Source organism: Eptesicus fuscus, chromosome 19, assembly GCF_027574615.1.
Source record: "Eptesicus fuscus isolate TK198812 chromosome 19, DD_ASM_mEF_20220401, whole genome shotgun sequence".
NCBI lineage: Eukaryota > Metazoa > Chordata > Mammalia > Chiroptera > Vespertilionidae > Eptesicus > Eptesicus fuscus.
Window position 1 is genome coordinate 25,645,626 of NC_072491.1, and position 12,132 is coordinate 25,657,757.

A 12,132-nucleotide genomic window follows, 5' to 3' on the forward strand; every position below is an offset into this window, starting at 1 on the left:
ATCACCAGTACAGACAATGGATTATGAAAGCATGAAAGGGTAAAGCTACATGGTTGGATAGTGTGGAAATACTTAACTGTAATAATCATTTTTAACAAGACTTTAAAGAGTAGCAGATATGTAGTATTGGGTATAATGATTTTACTGCAATAAAAATATATTTTGAAGTATAAGTATTTCCAAATTTTTAACATATCACTAATAATTTAATATTTGCAAGGTAACTTAAATGTTTCTGAATTTAAAAAATACAGTCCACAGTATTAAAGTGTGTCAATACTTTGCAGTGATCTGTTCTGGATTCTGAATCCTACTACTGACTAACCATATGATTACTTATTGGCCCTGTGCATTAATTTTCATCACTAAGACAAGGGTGATAATAGTGATCACCTCACTGTGGTTGTTGGGAGGATTAAATGAGTCAATATATGTAATGAGCTAAGAATAATACTTGGTATATAAACAGCACTTACTATTACATAGTTGTTTTTAAAATTTTTGAGACAATAGGGTCTTATCCTTCAATAATTTTCATAAAGCTATGAAATATGGAACTACATATATTTCATATTAAAGGCAATTACTACCCCCTGTCCCTGACCTATAATTCTGAGTTATTATGTGGAAAAGTATTTATAATTATTCATCCTATTTTCTGTGAAGATTTCAAAATTCCATTGATAACTCTGGGGTGGAGGGATGGGAATTGTGAGATAACATCACATCGTTTTAGGCTGTAATCATCCCAGATGGAAACCATATCCAAAGGTTCAGTGTATTCTTTGGAAGGAAAGATGTAGGGTGGTGCCACTTGCATCATAGTCCAGACCAGATTAAAGGTCTTGGAACTGTGGTTGTACACACCCTGTTTTGGGTTGTGAGAAGCCACTCCACAACCAAGGGCACATGGAACTTCCTCCAAAGTCCCATCTCTGAAATATGTGGACCCAATGAAATATCATGTGACAACAAATGATTATTAGTCGCCAGCGTATGGAAGGTTCTCATTAAAACAAATATTTTGAGTACATACTCTCTGACAGGTATTAGGCTAGATATAAGGCTACCAAATAAGAAGGAAATATCAGCCTTCCAGCCAGGAAAGTTCCCATTCGTGGAGGAAAGAGACAAGTAAAAAAATTCCAAGTGCTCTCTTTGGCAGCATATATACTAAAGTTGGAATGATACAGACAAGATTAGCATGGCCCCTAAGAAAATTTCTAAAATAGTACAATAATAGAAGTATGTAAAATTCACCAGAATGAGACAAGGGAAGTGAGCATAGGGTGCTCTCAGGGAAGAAGAACCAGAGCTGAGTCTTGGAGGACAAATGGAAGTTAATCATCCAATAAAATAGTGTTAAGGGAAGAGCATTTTAGTTAGAAAGAATAAAGGCCAGAAATCTCAGTATGTTTGGGTAACTGTAAGTATTGCTGTTTATATCTGGAACATACAATTTGAGATGGATGTTGGGGAGAGTTAAGGCTGGAGAAGGCTTTTTGTCTTGTATGTCTTGCTGAGGAATTTGGACATTATTCTGTGGATAATTAGGGCTCCCAAATAATTTTTGACAAAGCAGCAACACAATCTTATTTTTTATTTTAGAAATATCCCTCTTCTGCAGTGTGGAAAATGGCTACAGGCAGGCAATAGGAGATTCTTATATAATTAAAATGATAAATAATGAGGGTCCACATTTATGCTGTGTTGGAAATGGAGAGACAGCTTGAATTAGACACAGACTCCAGTGATAAAACTTACAGAACTAAGTCACTGATTAACTTGAAGTGTTGGATGAAAAAGCAGAAAAGTATAAGTCAAAGAAGATCACCATATTTCTGACCTAAGTAAACCAATTGGTGAGCAGTGGTGCTGGTAACTGCCAAGGGGCATGGAGCTGGAGGTGATGGTAAGGTGAGTGAAGGGCAAGACCATTTCCAGAGTGCCCTCCCATTCCCCTATGTGTTACTGCAAACACTTACCCTGGTTACCCAGAATTCTTTCTTCTGGTTATGTTAAAAGTTAATTTAGAAGAAGGGTAATAATAGGAGGAATAATTATGGATAAATTTCTATTATCTATCTTGACCTTAATTCAACTTGCAATAGAAATTGCTCATTCAGAGAGGACAAATGTGATTTTTAAAGCCCAGATAGGTCACAGCTTAGAGAATAAGATTTTGGTTTGTAAAGCATTGAATTAATAATGATAATCGATATTAAATTGACACTATGTGTCAAACATTGTGTTAAGTTCTTCACAGACATCATTTCATTTAAGCCTTACAACAAACCTGTGAGGCAAGTGCCATTGTTCTTTCCATTTTACAGATGGGGAAATGTGAGGCTTAGAGAGTTTGATCACTCACTATTAAGAAGTTGCCCAGGATTCAAAAAGTCTTTCCCTTTGTTGTGGAAAGAGAAGAGGATTGGAAATTCAGAAACCTGGTTTAGAACCCTACTCTAGCTATTTATTGGCAGGGCAACAGTCATGTTACCCTTTTTCATCTGAAAAAATATACCAGTAAATGGAGGGATGGGAGAGAAGGGAGAGATTGGAAAAGTTGAAATTAAAGACCCCATGGCCCCTTTAAGCATTGACATTCTATGTTTTTTGACTGTGCATAATAGAGTGTTCATTCTGGTAATGACTCTGAATTCAGAGGAATATGCTGACTGATCTATATTATATACTAAGAAGACAGGCATGTCGCTGAAAGGAAGAGAGACCATTGCCCAATACATGTTATCACTGGTATAATTCATATACTTATTAAAGGCCCTTTCCTGGTTGTGCTTTTATTCTCAGCTTACGGAATTATTTGGATTGTTGCCCTTTCTTTGTTAAGAAAAGGAGTGAGAACAGTTTCTCTGGAGAAGGAAAATCTCCTTCTCCCATAAACAGAGGGCTTCTTGGTCTCTGTTTTAAAACAATTCAGAAAGGGACTTTCTGTGAAGTGTTCTCTTGAATTTTGTCATCTTTCTTTTACCTCGCTGCCCAAATATGGTAGAATAATAGCTCTTCTAAGTAGGGACTTGGAGAAGATGAAGATTTCCATGAGAACCACAGAAAGGGTCTTTTCAAGCTGCAGAAGGGGGCAGAAAAGGGAGGGGTGATGTTATCAGCAGTTTCTAACATTGATCTTTCACAATTGCTGGCTCATTTGGGTACAGAGAAGTTATTGGGGCTTTTGGTAATTTCCTTAACTGGAGATATTTAAAAATGGCCCCTTTGATCACTTAAAGCTCTGTGATATTAGTCCTGCTCCTGGGGTTTAGAAGAAAAGTCACACACATTGAAGTCATGCCCTGACCAATGTGGCTCAGTTGGTTGGAGCGTCATCCCAAACACTGAAAGGTTTTCAATTTGATCCCCAGTTGGGGTGTGTATGGGAAGCAGTCGATGGATATTTCTCTCTCTCTCTCTCTCTCTCTCTCTCTCTCTCTCTCTCTCTCTCTCTCTCTCTCTCTCTCTCTCTCTCCCTTCCCCTCTCTCTAAAATCAATAAGCATGTCCTCAGGTGAGGATTAAAAAAGAAACTAAAATAAAAACATTGAAGCCACAGCACTAGCTCTGTTGTTTATTAGCTGTGTGGTCCCAGATAATATTCCTGAACCTCCATTTCTCATCTGTAAAATGGGAACCAAAATCTTTATTTCATAGGGTGTTGTGAAGTTTAAATACAATTATATATATATGCCACTTACTCCAGTGCCTGGTTGAAGTCTGATAGATGAGAACTAATCACATTGTTTAAAATAGCAATGGCTAGAAATCTGAGTTGACAGAAGTAGTACTAATATCACAGTGTTCCCTGTTCTTTGGGAAAAATTTCTACAAATCATTTTCTTCCACCTTGCATGTTTATCCTCCTTACAACAAACATGAATAACAACAGCAACAGATGCTGCATCAATAAACAAACAGAATGGAAAATAATTAATTCAGTATGCTTGCATGCATGGAAGTTTCATCAGAAATTACAATGCCTTTGATATGAATTCTTCTAGAAGGCAATTTGAGCTTGGAATGGCTTTATGTTGCATTAGCTATTATTTTGTGTACACACTGGAATATCTGCTATCTAGGGCTGGCTGTTATTATTTGTGAAAAGCAGAAACAGGGAGAAAAGATATGAAACTGTGATGGATTAATGAGTGCTTGAGGCATGGACAGAATATTAATATACTGTGTACAAAATTGGGCTGACCCAGCTGAGCTCAGCTAATCAAACCTATCTGTATACATGAGGATGTTAATTTCCAGTGGAAAACTGGGAGGGATGCCAATAAATTCTGGGAAAAGGAAATAATATTATACAGATTCCTTCTCAGACATCTTTGCTGTCCACAGAGCAACCCTTCCTGAAAAGACAATTATTTTCTTCTTTGGTTCATCTTTGAGGATTGCTTGAGCTAGGTCATTTGGCACCCAAAGACCACCACAAAGTTCAGAGAGGGTAGGAAGGTCCTTCCCTTTAAATTCCTGGTCAGCCATTCAAATTTTCCAAAAGTTAGTTGACAATTACAAGGTTTGGGGACTTGCAGTTATAATTGTATTGCAAAAATAATAGGAGAGGAAACAAGCAGAGGTTATGCTAACAGGCCCTAGTGGCTCTCAGGACATGTGGTTCGGCCTTTGAAGTCAGTTTCAATTGATTTTCATGTGAAATAAGTGGAGTGAAATGTTTCCATTTCAGGTTTCACACGTGACATTTAATGTACTGATGTTCTTTCTTGTAAATTTGTTTTAGGCAGTTATTTTATTTCCTCTGTGGAAATCCGAACTCCTCTATTAAGCTAAGCAAAATAGGGGGTTGAGATGGCATCTTTATTTCTGTTTTTACATTTTTTAAAAATTAATTTAAGCACATGGTTTTAAAAATAAAAAATAGTTGCAAAAAGATAAAAGAATGTGAAATAACAATTTTCCTTTCCTAGCATATCTTCCCAAAGATTACCCTTTCAAATTTTTTTTCCAAATGTTAGTAAAAAACTACAAATTTTATGTATAGACCCACTAAGTGTATATTGTTTGTTACACAGTAGCTTTATAACATACTGTCCAATACTTTGATTTCTCATTTAACATATCTTGGAGACTTTTCTATGTTATTACATACAGATCTACTGTATTTTCCTAACACCTGAAAATTATTCTGTTGTTTGGAAGTACCGCAATGTATCTAACCAGTGATTTCTGTATTTCGTTGTTGCAAATAATGCTGTGGCTGTAATGAACAGGGAAAATTCTTTGCATGGAATTTCTGAGAAAGGGGGTAAGTGAATTTTAAATTTTGACAGATATATTAAGTTCCAACTAAGAGTATTTCAGAGTGCTTATTTTAGGCAGGTATTAAATTGTCTCTATCTGTGTGTCCTCCTCTACTACCTAGTTGAAGATGTGGTATCAATCAACCTATAATAATAAAAGTATAATATGCTAATTAGACCAGACGACCTTCCAGATGAAACTGGTGCTGTGAGGGAAGCCTGGGTCCCAAATGCCAGAGAGAAGCTGGTGCCGGCAACCCGGGGAAGGAAGGCCTACTCTTGCACGATTTTCGTGCATCGGGCCTCTAGTAGAAAAATAAATAAATGAAGGATAGAAACTTGGAATACAACAAAGGTGTCGTTTTAGCCAGGGTCCCAACAGGGAAAAAAGACACAGGCAGAATAGGATAACTGAAGAAAGAGTCATTTACAGAAGGACTATTTACAAAGATTCAGGTGGATAAAGGGGAAACCCTGGAATCATGCAATAACCAAAGGCCAGTAAATAGCGTCTGTTGTTTCCATCCGTAAGCCATAATGGAGAGAAGAGGGAGCAGCTTTTGGACCTCAGAAGGAGTCATGTAGAGGAGTGGTAGCGTTAAGCTGAGGGCCAAGGTTTCATAAGAGTTCAATGTTGTTGGGCTTCCCATTGGTTTAGCCAAGCAGAAGCCAGAGCACATGCCCTTTAATGGGGTCCATTCTGGTCAGCTTCCCAAGGCAAAGAGGAGGGTTGAAAAAGGTGAAGAATGGCTCCCAAGAAGCAAAAATCTCAAATCACCTTAATGCAGAGATTACTTCTGTCACTGCTGATTTCAAGAATGACCCATCACAAACCAGATAAGAAGCTGGTTTTTAACACATATACAATTTTTAACACATATGTGGGAGAAAAGTCTACCTTTTTTTTTTATCAAACATTATCTTGTTCATTATCTAATTATCCTATTTTCTAAGTTGTTTGAGAGGAGGGTCCATATCTAACTTATTCATCATAATTTCAGCAGAACCCAGAATAGTGCCTGACACAGATAAAGCACTTTACTAATTATTTAATAAATGTATGAATAAATAAATGCCAGAAAGAAATATTTCTTATTTTTGAACTTGACATTCTATGTTAATATTTAAGACAATATCCTCTTTTGTTTGTTTGTTTGTTTTGTTTTGTTCATTCTCACCCGATGATATTTTCCCATTGATTTTTAGAGAGAGTGGAAGGGAGAGGGAGAGACACAGAGAGAGAAACAACAATGTGAGACACATTGATTGGTTGCCTCCGGTACATGCCCCAATTGACCAGAATCGAACCTTAAACCTTTCAGTCCTCAGGCTGATGCTCTATTCACTGAGCCAAGCCATCCAGGGCCAATTTCTTAATTGTTAATGAATTATTCAGCACTGGTGGTGGGGATTTCCTCCTGGAGAATGTCGGCTCCAGTGCCTTTATGAGAGGTCAGCCCTAGAGCTGAAGTCATACTTAGCTCTGCTCTTCCAATGGGTTCTCTTATCTAGTGATTCCCAAGGGGATGGGATATTACCTATATAGGGAGCATAACTGAGAAGAATTATACTAGTAGATGTGTAAATGGCATTCTAGATGATGGGAGGTTTCCATTTCTGCTCTTTCCAAAGTTTACTAAAAACTCTAGCTTTATTCATAAAAAATTTGACTAATAAAATTGTATATATTTAATTGTACAATGTGATGATTGGCTATATGGTTCTCACAGACAAGTTAATGAACACATCCATAACTCCTATAGTTACCTGTTTTTTGTTGTTGTTTTATGTGAGAGTGTGTGTGTGTGTGTGAGAGAGAGAGAGAGAGAATGAGAGAAATTGGTTAAAACCTACTCTCTTGGCAAATTTTAAGTATACAACATACTATTATTAACTATAGTCACCATGTTGTACTATAAATCCTTAGTCCCCATGTTTTTCTAAACCCTAAATTGATCATCTGAAGCATCTATACATTGTATGAACATCCTTGGTGGAGCCTTCTTTTCTTTTGCTTGTGTAAATCTAGGTTATTATTCCTGGAAATTTTCTCTGTACCCCCAGTTAACACTCACTCCATAAAAGCAATGATCACATTGAATTGTCCTTTTTTTGAATGATTGTATTAGCTATAAACTTTGGTTGTCTAGCTGCCAGAAGTTTTGGACCCTACCTTGGAATCTACACATAATAAAAATTCAACAAGTAGAAGTTGAATTTATTTAGGATATTAACATTCTTTTTCCCTTTTCTAGGCTCTTCTTGACACAACCCTTAACTTTGGAGATGCAGCAAGAAAGTTGATTCTCACTCTTTTCTGATGCTGAACAGAGAGCATGAAAAGCAACATGGTAAGATAAAATAAACTAGGGCTTTGATATGAGAACAACCTGGGCTCACAGCACAGATATGCCATTTCTAGCTTAATAACCTTGAGCATTATTCAACCTCTCTGAGGTTGCTGGGAGAATGTAATAGGATTGCATACATAGTAAATTCACTGACATTGACACTTGATAAAATATTACCTTTCATTCCTCTATCACCTTCCCCTTAAGGATATCAAAAACTGTGCTCTGGTTGGAGAATAGACCAGTGGGTTTAAATGGGTGATTTAGGAGCTTCTTGTAATTTAGACAAATGGTATATTGGGAATCAACAGTCTTCTTTTAAATTTTCTTATTCATGGGTTGTGGAAACTTAATTGTAGTACTATTTTAACTAAATAGACAACTGATTAAAATACCATAGGAATTTATGTATATTCACTCTTCCTTTCTCTATGCAAGCTGGTATTTAAACTTGTTTTAGGAATGTATTTAAATCAATGGATGTTGATGTCTAAATGGTAATGTAACATCTGTGTACCTCTCATTCTCACTAATTTGTGAAAACTTGTCTTGCAGATCAGTCATCAATATTTTATTCATGAGCTAACCAGCCCACACCTTGGATTGTAGAGCTCATTTCTCAAACCCTGCCTTGTCTGGCCTTGCTATTTCATCAGCCCCTCCAATGTTTCTCTCTCTTTCTCTCTCCCTCTCCCTCTCCCTCTCTTTTTCACTCTAACATCTACAATCACATAGCTTTCTTTAAGTTCTTTACAATTGTACATGACCACTTAGTAACTATTATACATAAAATTACAACAAAAATGATTAAATACATAAAACAACCATCTTACTAACAGCATTAAATTATATCACCAAGTTCTGACCCTAATGTCTCAGGGGTCACAGTTTGTGGCAAGTATAGCCCCGTCCCTTTGTCCCTGATGACTTCAACAGCCTCATCTCTACCATGTTCTCCTTACAGGGAAGGGCTTCTGTCTGTCAAACTCTGGCCCTGCAGGGTGACTATGAAGGGAATACTTTGACTTCTCTCTCTCCTCACTTTCTGATCTTCAACTGGTGTCTCTCCCCTGTTTGGCAAACTCAAACCTGGAAGTCACAGGGCAAGTGAAACTATGATATGGTTTGAAAAGGACAGTCCTGCCCTGGCTGGTGTGGCTCAGTTGGTTGGGCATCATCCTGTGCCCTGAAAGGTTGCTGGTTGATTCCAGGTCAGGGCACCTGCGGTTTGCAGGCGCAGTTTGCAGGGGGCATGTAGAGGTATCTGACCAATGTTTTGCTCTCACATTGATGTTTCTCTCTCTATCTCTTCCTTTCTCTCCAAAAAGCAATTTAAAAATCATAAAAATAAAACAAAATAAATAAAAAGGACAGTCCACCAGAAAAACAAAAAACAAAACCAAACAAACAAAAACCAGGGTAAACAGAGAATAAATAATACTGAATGAATCCCAAAGATAGGAGATTGTAGTTTGTGTGCCTGGACATAACCTGGGTGAAACTTCACATTTAGTTTGGCACCATGCCACAGGGAAACACAAATCCTTGTCTAAGGGTCAACTCTGGGGAACTTGGTCCCAGGCAGGGATGGACCTGGGTCTGAAGCCTAACTTCACCTGCTCCAAGGCCCATGTTGTTATCTGCTGTCTAATGCTGGCTCTTGCATTAGACAATCTGGTACAGCAGCATTTTTTTTTCCCTGCTCTGGTCCCCAAGTGATTGATTACTATTTAATTCTAATAGGAAAACCAGAAGGTCTTTTTTATATATTTCTCCCAATACATCAATTCAGGAGTAAAACACTGTTGAAATACATTTTTAATATTTTTACAAAATGGATCAGAGACTAAAAGAGTACTGCCTAACAGAGTTCTTAAGTCCTAATAAGTTTGAAATCTTAGTTTTTCTAAGTTGCACTAACTGGGTTCAAATTGTCAACTTGCCTCTTAGTATAATATCACTCCAGAAGACTACTTGAATTCTTTATGCCTCATATTCTATACCTGTGAGATTGGGTTAAAATAAGCTAACTGTTAGGATTCAATATATTAGTATGCCTAAATTACTTACAAGAATGCCTGGCATATATTAAAAATTAAGGACTCAATAAATGTGATTGTTATATGTCTTAGCTAAAATACCTCCTGTTTTTGTTTACAAAGTTTCAGTGGGCACCCACTCTATGGACAGACCTATAAGAAATGATTTTTGAATTTGGGAGGAAAACCAGACCAGTCTATATAAGATGGTGCATGGAAGACAGAGGGAGTCAGAGAGGTTTGGGTTATATTAACCCAATTTATTGTTCCAGACCAAAAAAAATATATTGGGGTTGTCACAAATTCAACCTGGCCAGATTGGGATGTGAGATAGGCAAGGGGGGTGGGGTGGGGTGGAGAATTTGTTAAATGCTACCTCCAGCATTTGTGATTAGTATGGCAAATATTCCCTATTTATCTATATTTGATTAATTATGCCTTCAAATTTTTGTTTCTTCCTAGTTTTACTTAATTTTTGTTTGTTTTGAAAAAATAACTCTTGTTTTCAGGAATTTGCACTAGGAAGCAGCCCAAAGACACAGGTTAAATTGCTGGCCCTACTACTTGTTGCCTTTGGGCACTGGGTCCCCTCTTTGAGCCTTGACTTGCCATCTGTAACACGAACCTAGCACACCCTTTCTGCTGCCCTCATAGAGCATTATGAGGACCAAATATGCTACCTGGATATGCCAGTCAGAGTCTTGTTCAAATATGAAGAAGAGAGTTGGTACTCTAGGATGTACTCCTAGATAACACACTACAGTTATTATGTATATGGGTGTTGGGTTTCACATATCCAGTTGGCCCTTGGACAAAACAGGTTTCAACTGCACCGGTCCACTTATACTCATGTGTGGTTTTTTTTCCAATAAGTGGTGCTTCTTATCCTCTGGTTTCATATCTACAGATTCAACCAACTGCCACAAACTGTGGTTGGATATATGAAAATAGTGAGCCACCACTGGTTGAATTTGTGGACGCAAAGGGCCATCTATAGTTAGTTTTGGGGGAGTCAAAAGTTATACACGAATTTTTGACTGCATGAGTGTCGACATCCCTAACCCTCATGTTGTTCAAGAGTCAACTGTATTTGGGTTTGAATTGTGGCTTTGCCACTTACTAGCTGTGCAAACTTTGAGTAATTGACCTTTCGGAACCTCATTTCCTTCATCTATGTAATGGATCATTTTGAGGATTGGCTGAGACTGTGTACAAAATGCTAGTGCATTAGCAAGCTCTTAGCTTAGTAAGCTCTATTTATTAACTCTTCTTTATACTGCAGCTTGGCTAGGAATGTATCACAGTAATCAAATGAGGAAGCAATCTTGTGCCTAACATTTAGCCCAAAGAGTCGTAACAGAAGAGAAAAACCCGTATTTCTATTTGTCTCTCTGGCTCAGCAAGATGACTTGAGGAACTCTTGAAATGTTAGAGTTCAAACAAGCAATATGAAAAGATAAAACTGCCCCAAGTTGTGCCTGTAACATTTGCAGAAAGCAGATAAGCCTTATTGCTTATCATTTAAGATGGGAGATTTATTAAACTAGAGAAGGATCTGGAACTTGTGATAAATTCTGTTTGTGTTTCTTACCCAACAAGTTTTATGTTTTTAATAGTTTCACACCTTTTAAGTTACATGGGCCACGTAACACTTTCCTACCACCAAGTCTTTCCTTTCAGAAGACACATAACAAATTGCAAGGTCTTGCAGACACCCAGAAACAATAGCAGGAAGCCAGAGAATTTGCCTAAAAATTGAAGGTGAGTCAAATAGGAAAAAGCCTTGGTAACCAAGAGCAACCAGACAGCGTCTAATGTGACTTTGCCACATAAAAGACTCTGTTATAACAAAAAACCCACCAGTATCCTTACTTGTAGAGTTTTGCCAAAAACACACATGAAAATACATTTCCTGTCTGTCACTGAACTACCTTCCAAGTTGCTATAACATTATGTCTCTGGTATGACTTTCAATATAGGTAAACAATTCTACCCTTTTTTAAAAAATATATTTTTATTGATTTTTAGAGAGAGAGGAAGGGAAAGGGAAAAAGAGAAACATAAAAGTGAGAGTGAAACATTGACTGCATGCCTCCTGCCCACTCCCTATCGGGAATCCAGCTGGAAACCCAGGCATGTGCCCTGACCAGCAATCCAACTGGCAACCTTTTGGTGCACGGACGATGCCCAACCAACTAAGTCACACTGGCCAAGGCCAATTGTGCTTTCTTTTCAAAGATAACATTATCAACGGAATATTCCACACTGAAAATCTGGTTATTTTCTTATTTAATATTTATTGAAATTTTGTATGTTTTCATAATTGACCTCTCTTTTATAAATGCATATGGGTACATGTATATGTATGTATGTGCACACACCAACATACACATGTTGAGTAGGAATTCTGGACCATTAGAGCTGGAAGAAAACTTAATGGTGACTTAGTCCTCATCTAATAGATGCA

The 12,132-nt window shown here is 37.4% G+C and overlaps 1 non-coding gene across 1 annotated transcript; it reads left to right on the plus strand.

Annotated features, from left to right (window-relative positions):
- The first annotated feature begins 1,149 nt into the window (after positions 1-1,149).
- Positions 1,150-1,251, plus strand: LOC114232147 (U6 spliceosomal RNA). Its single transcript, XR_003618194.1, has one exon. It is a non-coding gene; the product is annotated as a U6 spliceosomal RNA (small nuclear RNA).
- Positions 1,252-12,132: the final 10,881 nt, after the last annotated feature.